Genomic DNA, 14,817 nt, shown 5'->3' on the forward strand with positions numbered 1-14,817 from the left:
TTCCATTATCCTTATTTGAATGGTTACTACCCTATTGCTATATGCACCATCTCACCTAGACTACTCCAATAACCTTCTAATTATACTTCCACTTCTAGTCACTTTCCTGACCAGTTTATTCTCTTTTTTTTTTATTAATATATTTTATTTGATCATTTCCAAGCATTATTCGTTAAAGACATAGATCATTTTCTTTTCCTCCCCCCCACCCCCCATAGCCGACACGTAAGTCCACTGGGCATTAGATGTTTTCTTGATTTGAACCCATTGCTTTGTTGATAGTATTTGCATTAGAGTGTTCATTTAAAGTCTATCCTCTGTCATGTCCCCTCAACCTCTGTATTCAGGCAGTTGCTTTTTCTCGGTGTTTCCACTCCCATAGTTTATCCTTTGCTTATGAATGGTGTTTTTTTTCTCCTGGATCCCTGAAAGTTGTTCAGGGACATTACACCGCCACTAATGGAGAAGTCCATTACGTTCGATGATACCACAGTGTATTAGTCTCTGTGTACAATGTTCTCCTGGTTCTGCTCCTCTCGCTCTGCATCACTTCCTGGAGGTTGTTCCAGTCTCCATGGAACTTCTCCACTTTATTATTCCTTTGAGCACAATAGTATTCCATCACCAACATATACCACAGTTTGTTCAGCCATTCCCCAATTGATGGGCATCCCCTCGTTTTCCAGTTTTGGGCCACCACAAAGAGCGCAGCTATGAATATTTTTGTACAAGTCTTTGTGTCCATTATCTCTTTGGGGTACAGACCCAGCAGTGCTATGGCTGGGTCAAAGGGTAGATATTCTTTTGTCGCCCTTTGGGCATAGTTCCAAATTGCCCTCCAGAATGGTTGGATCAGTTCACAACTCCACCAGCAATGAATTAATGTCCCTACTTTGCCACATCCCCTCGAGCATTCATTACTTTCCTTTGCTGTTATGTTAGCCAATCTGCTAGGTGTGAGGTGATACCTCAGAGTTGTTTTGATTTGCATCTCTCTGATTATAAGAGATGTAGAACACTTCTTCATGTGCTTGTTAATAGTTTTGATTTCTTTATCTGAGAACTGCCTATCCATTTCCCTTGCCCATTTATCAATTGGAGAATGGCTTGATTTTTTGTACAATTGATTTAGCTCATTATAAATATGAGTAATTAAACCTTTGTCAGAGGTTTCTATGAAGATTTTTTCCCAATTTGTTGTTTCCCTTCTGATTTTAGTTATATTGGTTTTGTTTGTACAAAAGCTTTTTAGTTTGATGTAGTCAAAATTATTTATTTTACATTTTGTGATTCTTTCTATATCTTGCTTGGTTTTAAAGCCTTTCCCCTCCCAAAGGTCTGACATGTATACTATTCTGTGTTTACCCAATTTACTTATGGTTTCCTTCTTTATGTTTAAGTCACTCACCCATTTTGAATTTATCTTGGTGTAGGGTGTGAGGTGTTGATCTATTCCTAGTCTCTCCCACACTGTCTTCCAATTTTCCCAGCAGTTTTTATCGAATAGTGGATTTTTGTCCCAAAAGCTGGGATCTTTGGGTTTATCGTATACTGTCTTGCTGAGGTCGTTTTCCCCCAGTCTATTCCACTGATCTTCCTTTCTGTTTCTTAGCCAGTACCAAATTGTTTTGATGACTGCTGCTTTGTAATATAGTTTGAGGTCTGGGACTGCAAGGCCCCCATCATATGTGTTTTTTTTCATTATTTCCCTGGATATCCTTGATCTTTTGTTCTTCCAAATGAACTTTGTTATGGTTTTTTCTAAATCAGTGAAGAAGTATTTTGGTAGTTCAATGGGTATGGCACTAAATAGATAAATAAGTTTGGGTAGGATGGTCATTTTTATTATATTGGCTCGTCCTATCCATGAGCAGTTAATGTTTTTCCAATTGTTCAAGTCTAGTTTTAGTTGTGTGGCGAGTGTTTTGTAGTTGTGTTCATATAGTTCCTGTGTTTGTCTTGGGAGATAGATTCCTAGGTATTTTATTTTGTCTAAGGTGATTTTGAATGGGATTTCTCTTTCTAGTTCTTGCTGCTGAGCTGTGTTGGAGATATATAGAAAAGCTGATGATTTATGTGGGTTTATTTTGTATCCTGCAACTTTGCTAAAGTTGTTGATTATTTCAATTAGCTTTTTGGTTGAATCTCTAGGATTCTTTAAGTAGACCATCATGTCATCCGCGAAGAGTGATAACTTGGTCTCCTCCTTGCCTATTCTGATGCCTTCAATTTCTTTATCTTCTCTAATTGCTACTGCTAGTGTTTCTAGTACAATGTCAAATAGTAGAGGTGATAATGGGCATCCTTGTTTCACTCCTGATCTTATTGGGAATGCATCTAGTTTATCCCCATTGCAGATGATATTAGCTGTTGGTTTTAGATATATACTGTTTATTATTTTTAGGAATGACCCTTCTATTCCTATGCTTTCTAGTGTTTTTAATAGGAATGGGTGTTGTATTTTATCAAAGGCTTTTTCTGCATCTATTGAGATAATCATGTGGTTCTTGCTAGTTTGCTTGTTGATGTGGTCAATTATGTGGATGGTTTTCCTAATGTTGAACCAGCCCTGCATCCCTGGTATGAATCCTACTTGATCATGGTGAATGATCCTTCTGATCACTTGCTGGAGTCTTTTTGCTAGTATCCTATTTAAGATTTTTGCATCTATATTCATTAGGGAGATTGGTCTATAGTTTTCTTTCTCTGTTTTTGACCTGCCTGGTTTTGGAATCAGTACCATGTTTGTGTCGTAAAAGGAGTTTGGTAGAACTCCCTCTTTGCTTATTATGTCAAATAGTTTGTATAGTATTGGGGTTAACTGTTCTCTGAATGTTTGATAGAATTCACAGGTGAATCCATCAGGCCCTGGAGATTTTTTCTTAGGAAGTTCTTTGATGGCTTGATGGATTTCAATTTCTGATATGGGATTATTTAAGAATTCTATTTCCTCTTCTGTTAGTCTAGGCAGTTTGTATTTTTGTATATATTCATCCATTTCTCCTAAATTGGTGTATTTATTGCCATATAATTGGGCAAAGTAATTTCTAATGATTGCCTTAATTTCCTCCTCATTGGAGGTGCTGTCCCCCTTTTCATCTTTAATGCTGTGAATTTGCTTTTCTTCCTTCCTTTTTTTAATTAGATTGACCAGTACTTTGTCTATTTTGTTTGTTTTTTCAAAGTACCAGCTTCTTGTCTTATTTATTAAATCAATAGTTCTATCACTTTCGATTTTATTAATTTCTCCCTTAATTTTTAGGATTTCTAATTTGGTTTTCTGCTGGGGGGTTTTAATTTGATCGCTTTCGAGTTTTTTCAATTGCATTTCCAATTGATTGATCTCTGCTCTCCCTTGTTTGTTAATATGTGCTTTCAGGGATATGAATTTGCCTCTGATTACCGCTTTGGCTGCATCCCAAAAGGTTTGAAAGGATGTTTCGCCATTGTCATTTTCCTTGATGAAAATATTAATTGTTTCTGTGATTTCTTCTTTAGCTAAACGGTTTTGGAGTATCATATTGTTTAATTTCCAATTGGTTTTAGATTTGGTTTTCCATGTACCATTACTAATCATTATTTTTATTGCCTTGTGATCTGAGAAGGCTGCATTCATTATTTCTGCTTTTTTGCATTTGTGTGCTATGTTTCTGTGACCTAATGTATGGTCAATTTTTGTGAATGTGCCATGTGGTGCTGAGAAGAAGGTGTATTCCTTTTTATCCCTATTTATTTTTCTCCATATGTCTATTAATTCTAATTTTTCTAAGATTTCATTCACTTCTTTTACCTCTTTCTTATTTATTTTTTGATTTGATTTATCTAAATTTGATAATGGTTGGTTTAAGTCTCCCACTAGTATGGTTTTATTGTCTATTTCTTCCTTCAATTCTCCTAGTTTCTCCATTAGAAATTTGCGTGCTATATTATTTGGTGCATACATGTTGATTAATGATATTTCCTCATTGTCTAGAGTCCCTTTTAACAAAATATAATTACCTTCCCTATCCCTTTTGATCAGGTCTATTTTTGCATTGGCTTTATCAGATATCATGATTACCACTCCTGCCTTCTTTCTATCAGTTGAGGCCCAGAAGGTCTTACTCCATCCTTTAATTCTGACCTTGTGGGTGTCAACCTGCCTCATGTGTGTTTCTTGAAGACAACATATGGTAGGGTTTTGGATTCTAATCCATTCTGCTATTCGTCTACGTTTTATGGGTGAGTTCATCCCATTCACGTTCAAAGTTATGATTGTCATTTGTGGACTCCCTGGCATTTTGATTGCCTTCCCTAATTCTAACCTTTTCTTCTTCGGCTCTACCTTTTAGTCCAGTGATTTACTTTGAATCAGTCCCCCTTGTCCCCTCCCTTGATGTTTCCCTTTTTAGTCCCTCCCTTTTTGTTCCCTCCCCCTCCCCCCTCTCTTTCCCTCCCTTTTTGTTCTCCCTCTCCCCCTCCCCCCCTTGGTTTTCCCTTCTCCTTACCCTTGTTGGGTAAGGTAGAATTCAAGATCCCAATGGATCTGGATGTTTTTCCCTCTCAGAGTTGATTTCCCTGAGATTGAGGTTTAAGTAACCCCCCCCCCCTTCCTCTCCTTCTTATAGGAGTTTTCTTCCCCTCCCCTTCCCCTGTGAATCTTTGTGTGAGAACCATTATTCTATTTGGTCTTTCTTTACCCCCTATTTATACATTACATTTTCCCCACATATTAGTATACATAGGTTGATATAAATGTAGTCCTTATAGAAGAGAGTTTGAGTAAAAGAAGATAGCATTTTTCCTCTTTCCTTAATATTTACCTTTTCAGGTATTCCTTGCTCTTTGATTTTCGGTATCAAACTTTCCACAGAGCTCTGGTCTTTTCTTTGCAAAAAGTTGGAAGTCTTCTATTTTGTTGAATGCCCATACTTTCCCTTGGAAGTATATAGTCAGTTTTGCTGGGTAGCTGATTCTTGGTTGGAGACCCAGCTCTCTTGCCTTTCTGAAGATCATGTTCCATGCCTTACGATCATTCAGCGTAGAACTTGCAAGGTCTTGTGTGACCCTGATTGGCATTCCTTTATATCTAAATTGTCTTTTTCTGGCTTCCTGTAGGATTTTTTCTTTTGTTTGATAGCTTTGGAATTTGGCAATTACATTCCTGGGAGTTGTCTTTTGGGGGTTTAGTGTAGAAGGTGTTCTGTGAGCTCTGTCAGTGGCTGTATTGCCCCCTTGTTCTAGAATCTCTGGGCAATTTTCTTTGATTATATCTTGTATCACCATGTCCAGTTTGGTGTTTATTTCTGGCTTTTCTGGGAGTCCAATTATTCTTAAATTTTCTCTTCTCCCCCTGTTTTCCAGATCTATCACCTTGTCGGTGAGATATTTTATGTTCTCTTCTAATTTCTTGGTGTTTTGGCTTTGCTTTATTAGTTCTTGCTTTAAAGCCTGGTTTTCTTTTACAGTTTGGTCAAACTGGTTTTGTAGATGCGTGAATTTCTTTTGCATCATTTCCCACTTTTCCTCCCAGAGGGCTTCCATCTTTTTGGTCCTTTCTGATTCAAATTCTTCATGGGTTTGTGGAGAGTTTCTATTTCCTTTGGAAGATTTTGGAGAATTTTCTTGTATATCTTCTTCTATCTGCTCTGTATTTTGTATTTTGGCTCCATAGAATGTGTCCAGAGTCGCCCCTTTCTTCTTATTTTTCTTGGTATTTTGGGGCTTCTGTGCTTCTGTGGAGTTTGTCATCTCTGAACGTGGAGGATTGGCTTTTCTTGTCTTTGTCTGGTGATCAGAGGCTTTAGTCCTGGGCAGATGTTGGTTCTATGAGCGTTCCCTGGGTTAAACTGAATATGCCTCACTGGAACTGGAATGGAAGGGTCGGACCACGAGGCCACACTCTCCCCCTGGCTCGATTTCCGGAAGTTGCCTTCAGAATCCCTGGCCGTGAGGCTGTTTCGTTGGCCTGCGGGGGGATGGGCTGCCGCTTCCCCAAGCTCTGAGAGCACAGACTTTCACTGAGACTTGGATAGCAGGATCCAGCCCGTGAGGCTGTCTTGCCCGCCCTGAGGGTTGCTGTTGTTTTGACCAGCTCTCTGCAGCGGAGGCCCCAGGCAGTAACTTTCACCCGGACCGACAGGCTCTCTGCAGCGGAAGCCCCAGGCAGTAACTTTCACCCGGACTGGGACTTGGGTAGAAGACCCTGAGGGTTGTTGTTCCTCAGACCCTGCTCTCTGAGCCCGGCGCGGCTGCCGCTTCCGGGAGCCTTGGACTCTGCGCTCCTACCCCTGAGGTCCGAGGGATCTCGGGTTCTGGCTTTTAAGGGGAGCCGTACCTTTTGAACCGGGTCCAGGTCCAGGAGGAGGGTTCCCAGGGTCTGTGCTGTTGATCGTTTTGAATTTCGGCGCCTTAGGAGCTTCTAGTTTGAGATCGGTCGGGAAGGGTTTTCCGGAGATCTGAACTTCAGCTTTCTCTAAGTCGCCATCTTAACCGGAAGTCCCAGTTTATTCTCTTTTACTCCACAGAGCTACCAAATTAAAATTACTCAAGTATAGGATTGGTCAGGGGCACATAGATATTTAATGATTCCCTGTTATTCATTAAATTAAAAAAAAAGCAAAACTAAGTTTAACGTTTAAAGTTGTAGTCATGTGAATTAAATGAAACTACATTTGATATGCTCCAAGATTCCTTGAAACTATATTTTTAACTTATCTCTTAAAGGTTTTATAGTAATTTAGGGAAGAGAAAAATGCCACAATTTTTATAGAACTGGAGATTTGCTGTCATTAGAAAGTCTATTTACTAGCTTAAAATTTTAATTGTCTATTCTTGAGAGAGAGAAAAAAAATTCAGACAGAATCTGTCAATAAAAAAGCCTTTCCTGACCTGTAATTATTTTTTATTTTATAACACCTAAAAAGAAATTATAGCAAGTTTGAGTTCAGGACCATAAACCATGCTTTCAGATCATTTTTCATTTGCCAGTGTTGTCAAAATTAATATAGAACAAATATTAACTTGGTCCTATAAAATTAGGTAATAATCTTTTTCAACAATTTTATACCCAAGTCAACTCAGAAAAGTAGCCACAATGTCTTTATTGTCTGAGATACACTGCTACTTTTTACTTTACTTTACTTTAGCTAAGAATAGCTAACAAAAAAAAGCTGTCATAGTACTATCACCTTTCAAATATGCTGATTCCTCTCAATAGCCTTTACACAAAGAGGGTGTTTCCTTTTTTTTTTCCTTTTCCCCTTTCTTGGCCTGATCACTGGATGGCAACATATGGATTTCCTAGCAGCCTGAGCCAGGCTTATGTGGCAATGAATGTTTGTTCAGAATTTACTGTCAGTAGTATTCTTTGATTTATAGCAATTTTTTTCTTTATATAAAATGCTTTTGGAAATGACCAGCCTTTTCTCAACTCAATTAACTACGTGGTTTTGATATGAACCTAAATTTAGAAATATGTTGTTTCTCTCATATTCAATATTCCATGAACTTAAAGCTTTTATAAAAAGGGGAACAAACTTTTTGTTAACAGAAGTAGAAAATAGCAAAGGAATGTTTACACATGAAATTCAGTTTTGTTTTTTTTTCTTTTGTGGAGGAACATGCTTGTGGTCTTCCTTTTTTTTTTTGAAGCAGAGGGAGTCTGGTTGACTCCTGTCACAGTTTGTTTTTTGTTTTTTTTTTTAATTTTTAGGCTTCCATATATCTGGATTATAAATTTCGACCTGAATACCACTGGAAATTAGTTCTCTCAAAAAGATGAAGAAATTGAATATAAGAAAGATGTGAAGTGACTTGACTATGGTCATGAAGGTATCCAAATAGTAGAGCAAGTAAGACCATAGGGTTTCAGAGTCAGTCAGTGTGGCCCACACATCTGTCCAAAATATTTACATTACCATGATGCTATAATATCTGACATTTATAAATTTTTATATTTGTACATATGTATATGTGAATACTTAGCACTGATTTTTAAAATTCCAAATTTTCTTTCCCCCTCCTGCCTCTTCCCCACTCCCTGAGAGAATGAAAAATATGATATTGGTTATATGTCAGAAGACCTACAAAATTTTTATTTTCATATTAGTTACATTGAAAAGTGATCAAAAAAGGCAATCTGATAGGTATAAGATGGTAGCTAAGAGTTATTTTTGTTTGTACCTATCTAATCAAAAATGATTTGGTGTAATTTTATGCTCTGCTTTGTTTTCTTCTGAAAACATTTCTATCCTTTATTCATTTATCAATTGGGGAATAAACCTTATTTTAAAATTTTAAATCAGTTCCCTGTTTATAATTTGTTTGCTTTGGTTTTGTATGCATGAACATTTTTAAATTTCATATAATCAGAATTATACATTTACTTTTCATGATCTTTCTATCTCTTGTTCTGTCAAAGCATCTGAATTTAACAATTAGAGATTTTTTTCTGATATGAGTGGTAGAATGGACTTGGGAAAAATCCAATACCACTCTGCTAATTTATTTAGAAAATGAAGAAATTGAAGCTGAGATATTAACAAGTAATTTAGTCCACTTTAGTCAGTATTTAAACCTTGTTCCTCTGGTGTCAAATCCAGTGCGTTCCCCAGAAAGCCAGGAGGCCTTGATTCCTTGGGATTCTTCCTCCACAGTTCATTTGGTAAATCAAAGTACCTCTGTGGGAAGAACTAAGATATGAGCATCTAATCAGATCTGTGACCTGACTGACTCAAAGAAGTGAGACTACAGACAACATAGATTTGCTGAACACAAAGTGGGAAAACTATAATAATATTACCATTTTAATTTTTATTTTAATTTAATTACCATTTTAATAGATCTAGATTTGGAAAGGATCCCAGAAGACAAAGAGTAGGTTTAAAGGGGTGAGGGACAGAAGAAAAAAAAAACTCTTATTTGAGCAAAAGGGGGAGGAAAGGAAGATTCAGAATTGAAGGTTGTGAATACTGAAAATTTTGACTCGTAATTTTCTAGGACTCTCCCTGTCAAGGAAAAGAGGATGTATTTTGTAGTGAAGGGAGAATTAGACTGGGGATAATGAAATAATTTACTCTGAATCTTAGTATTGCCACAATTGGTATGTTAAAAGGAAAATCATAAAATGTGAATAATTATGTCCTCCGAGAACCCCCACTTTGAGGAAACATCTGAGGCCGGTCACATCTTCATTCTTCTACAGATTGTACTCCTGGCTCTCAAGATTTTATTGCTCAGTCCCCATCTTAGTATTTCTGTCTATGTCCTTTTCAGATGACCCTTATGTGTTGTTGCTCTCCAATAGAAGTATTTCCTTCAGGGCAAGGACTGTAATTTGTAATTCTCTAACTTTAGTTGTATTCCCAGCCCTTAACACAGTAGTTGGAATATGTTTTCGTGGTTGTCATTTTAGTATTGCCTTAATTTTTCAGTTGTTTTTCAGTCATGTCTGGCTCTTCAGGACTCCCATTTGGGGTTTTCTTGGCAAAGATTATGGAGTCATTTTGCCATTTCCTTCCCCAGCTCATCTTACAGATGAGGAACTAAGGCAAACAGGGTCAAGTGACTTCCTCAAAGTCACACAACTCATAGATCTCTCAGATTAGATTTGAACCTAAGGAAATGAATCTTTCTGAATTTACGTCCAGCATTTTATCAACTGTGCCTTCCAGTTGTACATAGTAAGGAATTGATACATGCATGTTGACTTGACTCATCATAGCTGTAGGTTCCTATGGGCAAAATGAGATTCCTAATATTTATATAGCATGTGAGAAAAACATTTTGTAAATCACAAGTTTCTATATACATATGAGCTATTAACATTGTATTTCTTGAAGCCCATATATTTCATGGATTTATACAATCTTTTTGGAATAAATTATTCATCCCATTCACAAAACCAAGTTCTTTTAAATATTTCCATCTCTTTCTCCCTAACTCTTCTCCCACTCACTGTCAAGGAGAGGATTGAGCTCAGTAGTAAGAATTTGGTTTACGTCCAAGTGTCCTGCCTGTTGGGTAGTAATTCATTATATAGAAAGAATAAAAATAGTCCATTGGGAAAGAAAAACCACTAGGATTTCCAGAAATTTTGAATTTAATGTTATAAAGCATTCTTTTTTTTGCATTTTCAATGTAGGAAATCAGAAAACAGAGACAAGTTATTTTTTTCATTTTGCTGAAAATAAGCACTGGAGATCAAAATGTATTTAATTGAAATGCTAAATATAATACATGTACAAAATATGTACAATATATATTGTAATGTAGTATATATGTATATATAAGTATATATATATTTTCCTCTTGGTGGCATTGAGTCATAATAATTAATTAGTCATATAAAGGGATCCTGAGGAATTTTAATAGTTAATATTTTAGAGACTCATAGATTTATTAGCTTAGTAGAGAGTTAATGAAAAAGAAAACTCATGCCCTGGGAGGTTAAGTGATTTTCCCTATAACAAATATATATTAAGTAGCTGAACTGAGAAAAAAAACCCAGTTTTTCAGACTTTTAATCCAGATTTCTTTTAACCTCACTGCCTCCCAGGCTGTTTTGTAAAAAGTGAGATCAGATCAAATGTTTTCTGGCCAATAGGATTTATAGCCTCATTAGGCTTCCTTATGGTGGTGATCATTTTACCCTGGTCAAAAGTCTTTAAAAGAAATACTTACACATTCAATACATTCTGGGTATTCTTTTTATTTTATTCCACAATTTTAGTTTTCCAAGGAATTCTGGTAAGCCATTTTGAGTTAGGATAGACATCCGGACCACTGATGAAAACAAAACAAAATAATAAAACAACAATAATTTTGATTCACATCTTTCAGTTGTACCACTTTCTCAATGAGTAGAAATTGATATTTTCAAAAGATCTGACAAGCAACCTGAAATAAACTCAAACTAATAGTTTGTGCAAGAATAAAGAAGTACTATGGATGAATATCCTTGAACCCATGGCACTGACTTATACTATCTACCATTACTAAGGTCATAGAATATATACAGGATTGAACATTAGTAGGAAAATACTAGATAGAGTCAATGGAATATTTTTAACAAATAAAATTTCCTGGCCCTGATAATTTTTGAAAATTATTCACCAGAATAGAAGACCTTTCCAGAAGCAGGAATCTGTAATTGCATGTTATTTTTGCTATCATCATTTATTTTGTTAAAGATTTAAGGTAAACATTCTGTTCAAAATGTAGTTCTTGTGAGCTTTGTATTTTGGACAATAGGATAGAATAACTGAATGGATCTATGTTACAAAGAAGATAAATTTAAAACATCAAAAAAGAAAATGATTTATCTTAATGAGGGCTTCTGTTGTCTTTTTCATCTCCCCCACTGTGATTTCATTGAGAGACAGATCTTCCTTAAAATAATGTGTCCTGCTAATGGGAAGCTTCATTTTCTCAGCAATGGATAATTTCAGAGTTGTCTAAAACACCAAGTTTTTATATGGCATGGACATAGTTGCAACAGCTAACATGGATCAAAGGAAGGAATTGATTTCTGACTTACAGACTAGTGCTCTAAGCATGCATCATCCTATATTCCTCACACCTAAGGTTGCTAAGTTATGTGATATCGAAATCACTTTAAAAGACTGATATATATTAATGTAAGGTCGCCAAGGAATTCAGCTATGTAATTCCTAAATGAAAACTCAAGTCAGCAGTGAATCTTTTATGGATTTTTAATTATAAACAGGAGGAAGAAAGGTATGAGAGAGAGAGAGAGAGAGAGAGAGAGAGAGAGAGAGAGAGAGAGAGAGAGAGAGAGAGAGAGACAAAGAAAGAGAGAGAAAGGGGAAAGAAGGGAATAGGGCTTAAATACCCCCTCTGCTTAGGCTGGGCCAAAGGCCCAAGCCCTTAGATAGCTGAGGCAAAGAAAAGAGATCAGTCCCTATCACTCACGTGACCAAAATGGAGAAACAGTCTCAGGGGCCTCCACCTCCAGCCTCCTTCAGAGCAAGCCCTCTTCTCAGAGCAAAACCTCCTCAGAGCAAAACCTCCTCCAAGTAAAAAAACCTCCTCAGTCCTCCTTCAGAGCCACCTCTTCAGAACCACCTTCAGAGCAACCTCTCCTCAGAGCAAAACCTCGCTCAGAGCAAAACCTCCTCTGAGCAAAAAATACTCTCCTCCTCAGACCCTGCTATCTTTAAGGACCATCTAAGTTCCGTCCCCTCAGTTCTCACATCTACCATTCACTGTCCATGTCTCCCTTGTGCCAATGGTGGCTCTAGCTTAACCCAGGACCACCCAGAGGTCTTCCCCTTTGCACATGTCTGTTGAAGGTCATATTCTCAAATAATTAAATCTTGTTCTTTGCTGCAGCCCTTCCTAAATCCTTTTACTCTGAGTAGGGTGGAGATTGTAGTTCCAAGACCTGGTTCTGTCATTCCAAGTATCTCTATTGTATCAATTCTAAAATCAATCATGACTCAAAGAACTTCCTGTTCTATGCTTAAGCATAGGTCAAAGCCCTTTCCATTGTTTAGCAAAAGGTTTCTGTCCTAAAGTAGTCTTAAGTAGGGAGCAGAAGGACCCTCCCATGCCAAGGGTTTTCACATTCCAATAGAGTTCTTACTATCAGTAGGAAATTTTTCATGTATGAAATTTCCCAATGAGGAAATTTCCAACTTTCATAAGTCTAAGAAATTTTAAGGTTTACAGTTAAAATATTAAAACAAGTTATTGGACAATTCATAGTTTTCTAGTTCCTAGTGGGAAATTTTATACATTTTATAGAAAAATTTGGATTAGTTAAATTAAGTATGAGATGGGAAAGAATATATTTTTTTGAGATTTTTAAGGATATTGGTTAGATTTTTCTAAGATTAGGACATCACAATCTCTACCTACAATTCGGGGGATGTTCTTGGGTCCAATCTTATGCAATTTTGGAGATTTAAGAAAGAAGACAAAAATGACATCATTTAACTTTAGTTCTTTTTTTTTGTAGCTTCTGAAATTCTGCTGACTTTTTGGAATGAATGGCTGACTGAATGGAAAATGTTGATAGTATGGAAGGGGAAAAGATCAGAGTTAGAATTATGGTCTGAGATCCTGGGATAGAGATGAGGACCTTATTTTCCTTTTGTCCTTTCCCATAAATAAATAAAATCATAATTCCTTTATGGATAAGCATAAAGTGTTATTTGTGGTTAATTACTGCCATCTGTTGACAGCATTTTAGAAAATTTTCTATTGCATAAAATACCAATTTTAAAGTTCAAAAGAACCTAATCCAACTCCCTTACTTTGTAGATTAGAGATTTAGAACTGAGAGGTCCTTAGAAATCCTGTAGCCAAAACCCTTCTTTTTTTAGATGAAGAAACTGAAGGCTAGTAAGGCTAAATGTTGACTATATTTACTCAGATAGTAAATCTGAGTGAATATAGTATGGAACTAGAATGTTAATCTACCTCTTTTACTTCAAATCTAGTGATCAGGAGAGGGAATAAAAGTTCAGAAAAGCTAGGTAAGTTGTCTTAACGCATACATCTTGTTATTGGAACAGATAGGACTAGATTCCAAGTCTTTTATTTCAAGTTCAGTGTTCTTTTCTGTAGATCATTTATTCTTTTCCATACTACTTATATTTTTATCATTTTTCATTTCATACACTAAGAATCAGAAAATACCCTCTCTAATGGCCAAAGGAATTAGAAGTGATTTTCATAGTTTATTATTAAGTTCTATGTAATATACCCACCAATGTGATTGATTTTACTCTGTGATTAAATTTTTTCTTTCCATTATATCTAATTGAAATGGTAAAGTTTACACCAAATGATGGTGCAATAATTGTTCATGATTTTTAACAAAACAAAAACCTGGGGATCACTTTCTGTCTTCCACAGAGAATCTATTACATTTTACAACTCTTCCCTGGGGCAGAGGCAGATCATAGAGCACTATGATTTTACTACCAAAGAAATTGTATAGGAAAGAACTCACAAGATTTTGTATCTAGAAGGAGCCATTCCTGAGGAATGGGATAGTAGGAAAGAAATAAGCATGGGTGAGAACAAGATGATATTCAATTCAACAATTATATCTAAAAATGTTTATTAAACACATAAAATACCCAATGCTTTCCAAGTAAAGAAAATTCCTTCCTCTTCTTCCCCACTAAGCTAACAAGGTCCATAGTGCTTATTGCTTCTCTGAGAGTCCTTGGAGTGAAATTTTTGTATGAACATTCAGTTCTGGTATTTTGTCATTACAAAGTAAGCAAATAGGAAACAATCAGAGGAAACTTGCTCTGAATTGGAAGATAAGGGTTTCTTACATTAGGTATACCCCCAAAGAGTGTCAGCTTTTCTGTCTATTGGTAGCAGTCAAGAAATATTGTGCATAATCTTAGGACTAGGCCAGCCCCTACTTCTCCCCCAAATATACAAGAATGTGTGAATGGGAGTCATATAAAATAACTGGAAAAATAGGCTTAGAACCAATTGATAGAATATTTTAAAGTCATGCTGTGGAGTTTGACTTATTTGAAAAAGAATAAAGTTCCTTACTTAGGTGCTTAGATTTGAGAGTGAAATTCAGACCTGTGCCTTGGTAGAATTACAATAGAAGCCTTATGTCATTGTAATAAAATATTTTTGCTTTTCTGCCTTCATGCACATTTAAATCTAAAATACCATTTGAACATTCTCATATGTACAAAACATCTTTTAAGTACTAATATTATCCCAGAAATGTAATATAGTTGTGAATTATGTTCATATAAAATATGTTATTCAGGAAATCAAACTGCCAAGTAATACAAATGTTAATGGTGGAACATATGGTGGGCATATGAAACC

Source organism: Monodelphis domestica, chromosome 4 (assembly GCF_027887165.1).
Source record: "Monodelphis domestica isolate mMonDom1 chromosome 4, mMonDom1.pri, whole genome shotgun sequence".
Classification (NCBI taxonomy): domain Eukaryota; kingdom Metazoa; phylum Chordata; class Mammalia; order Didelphimorphia; family Didelphidae; genus Monodelphis; species Monodelphis domestica.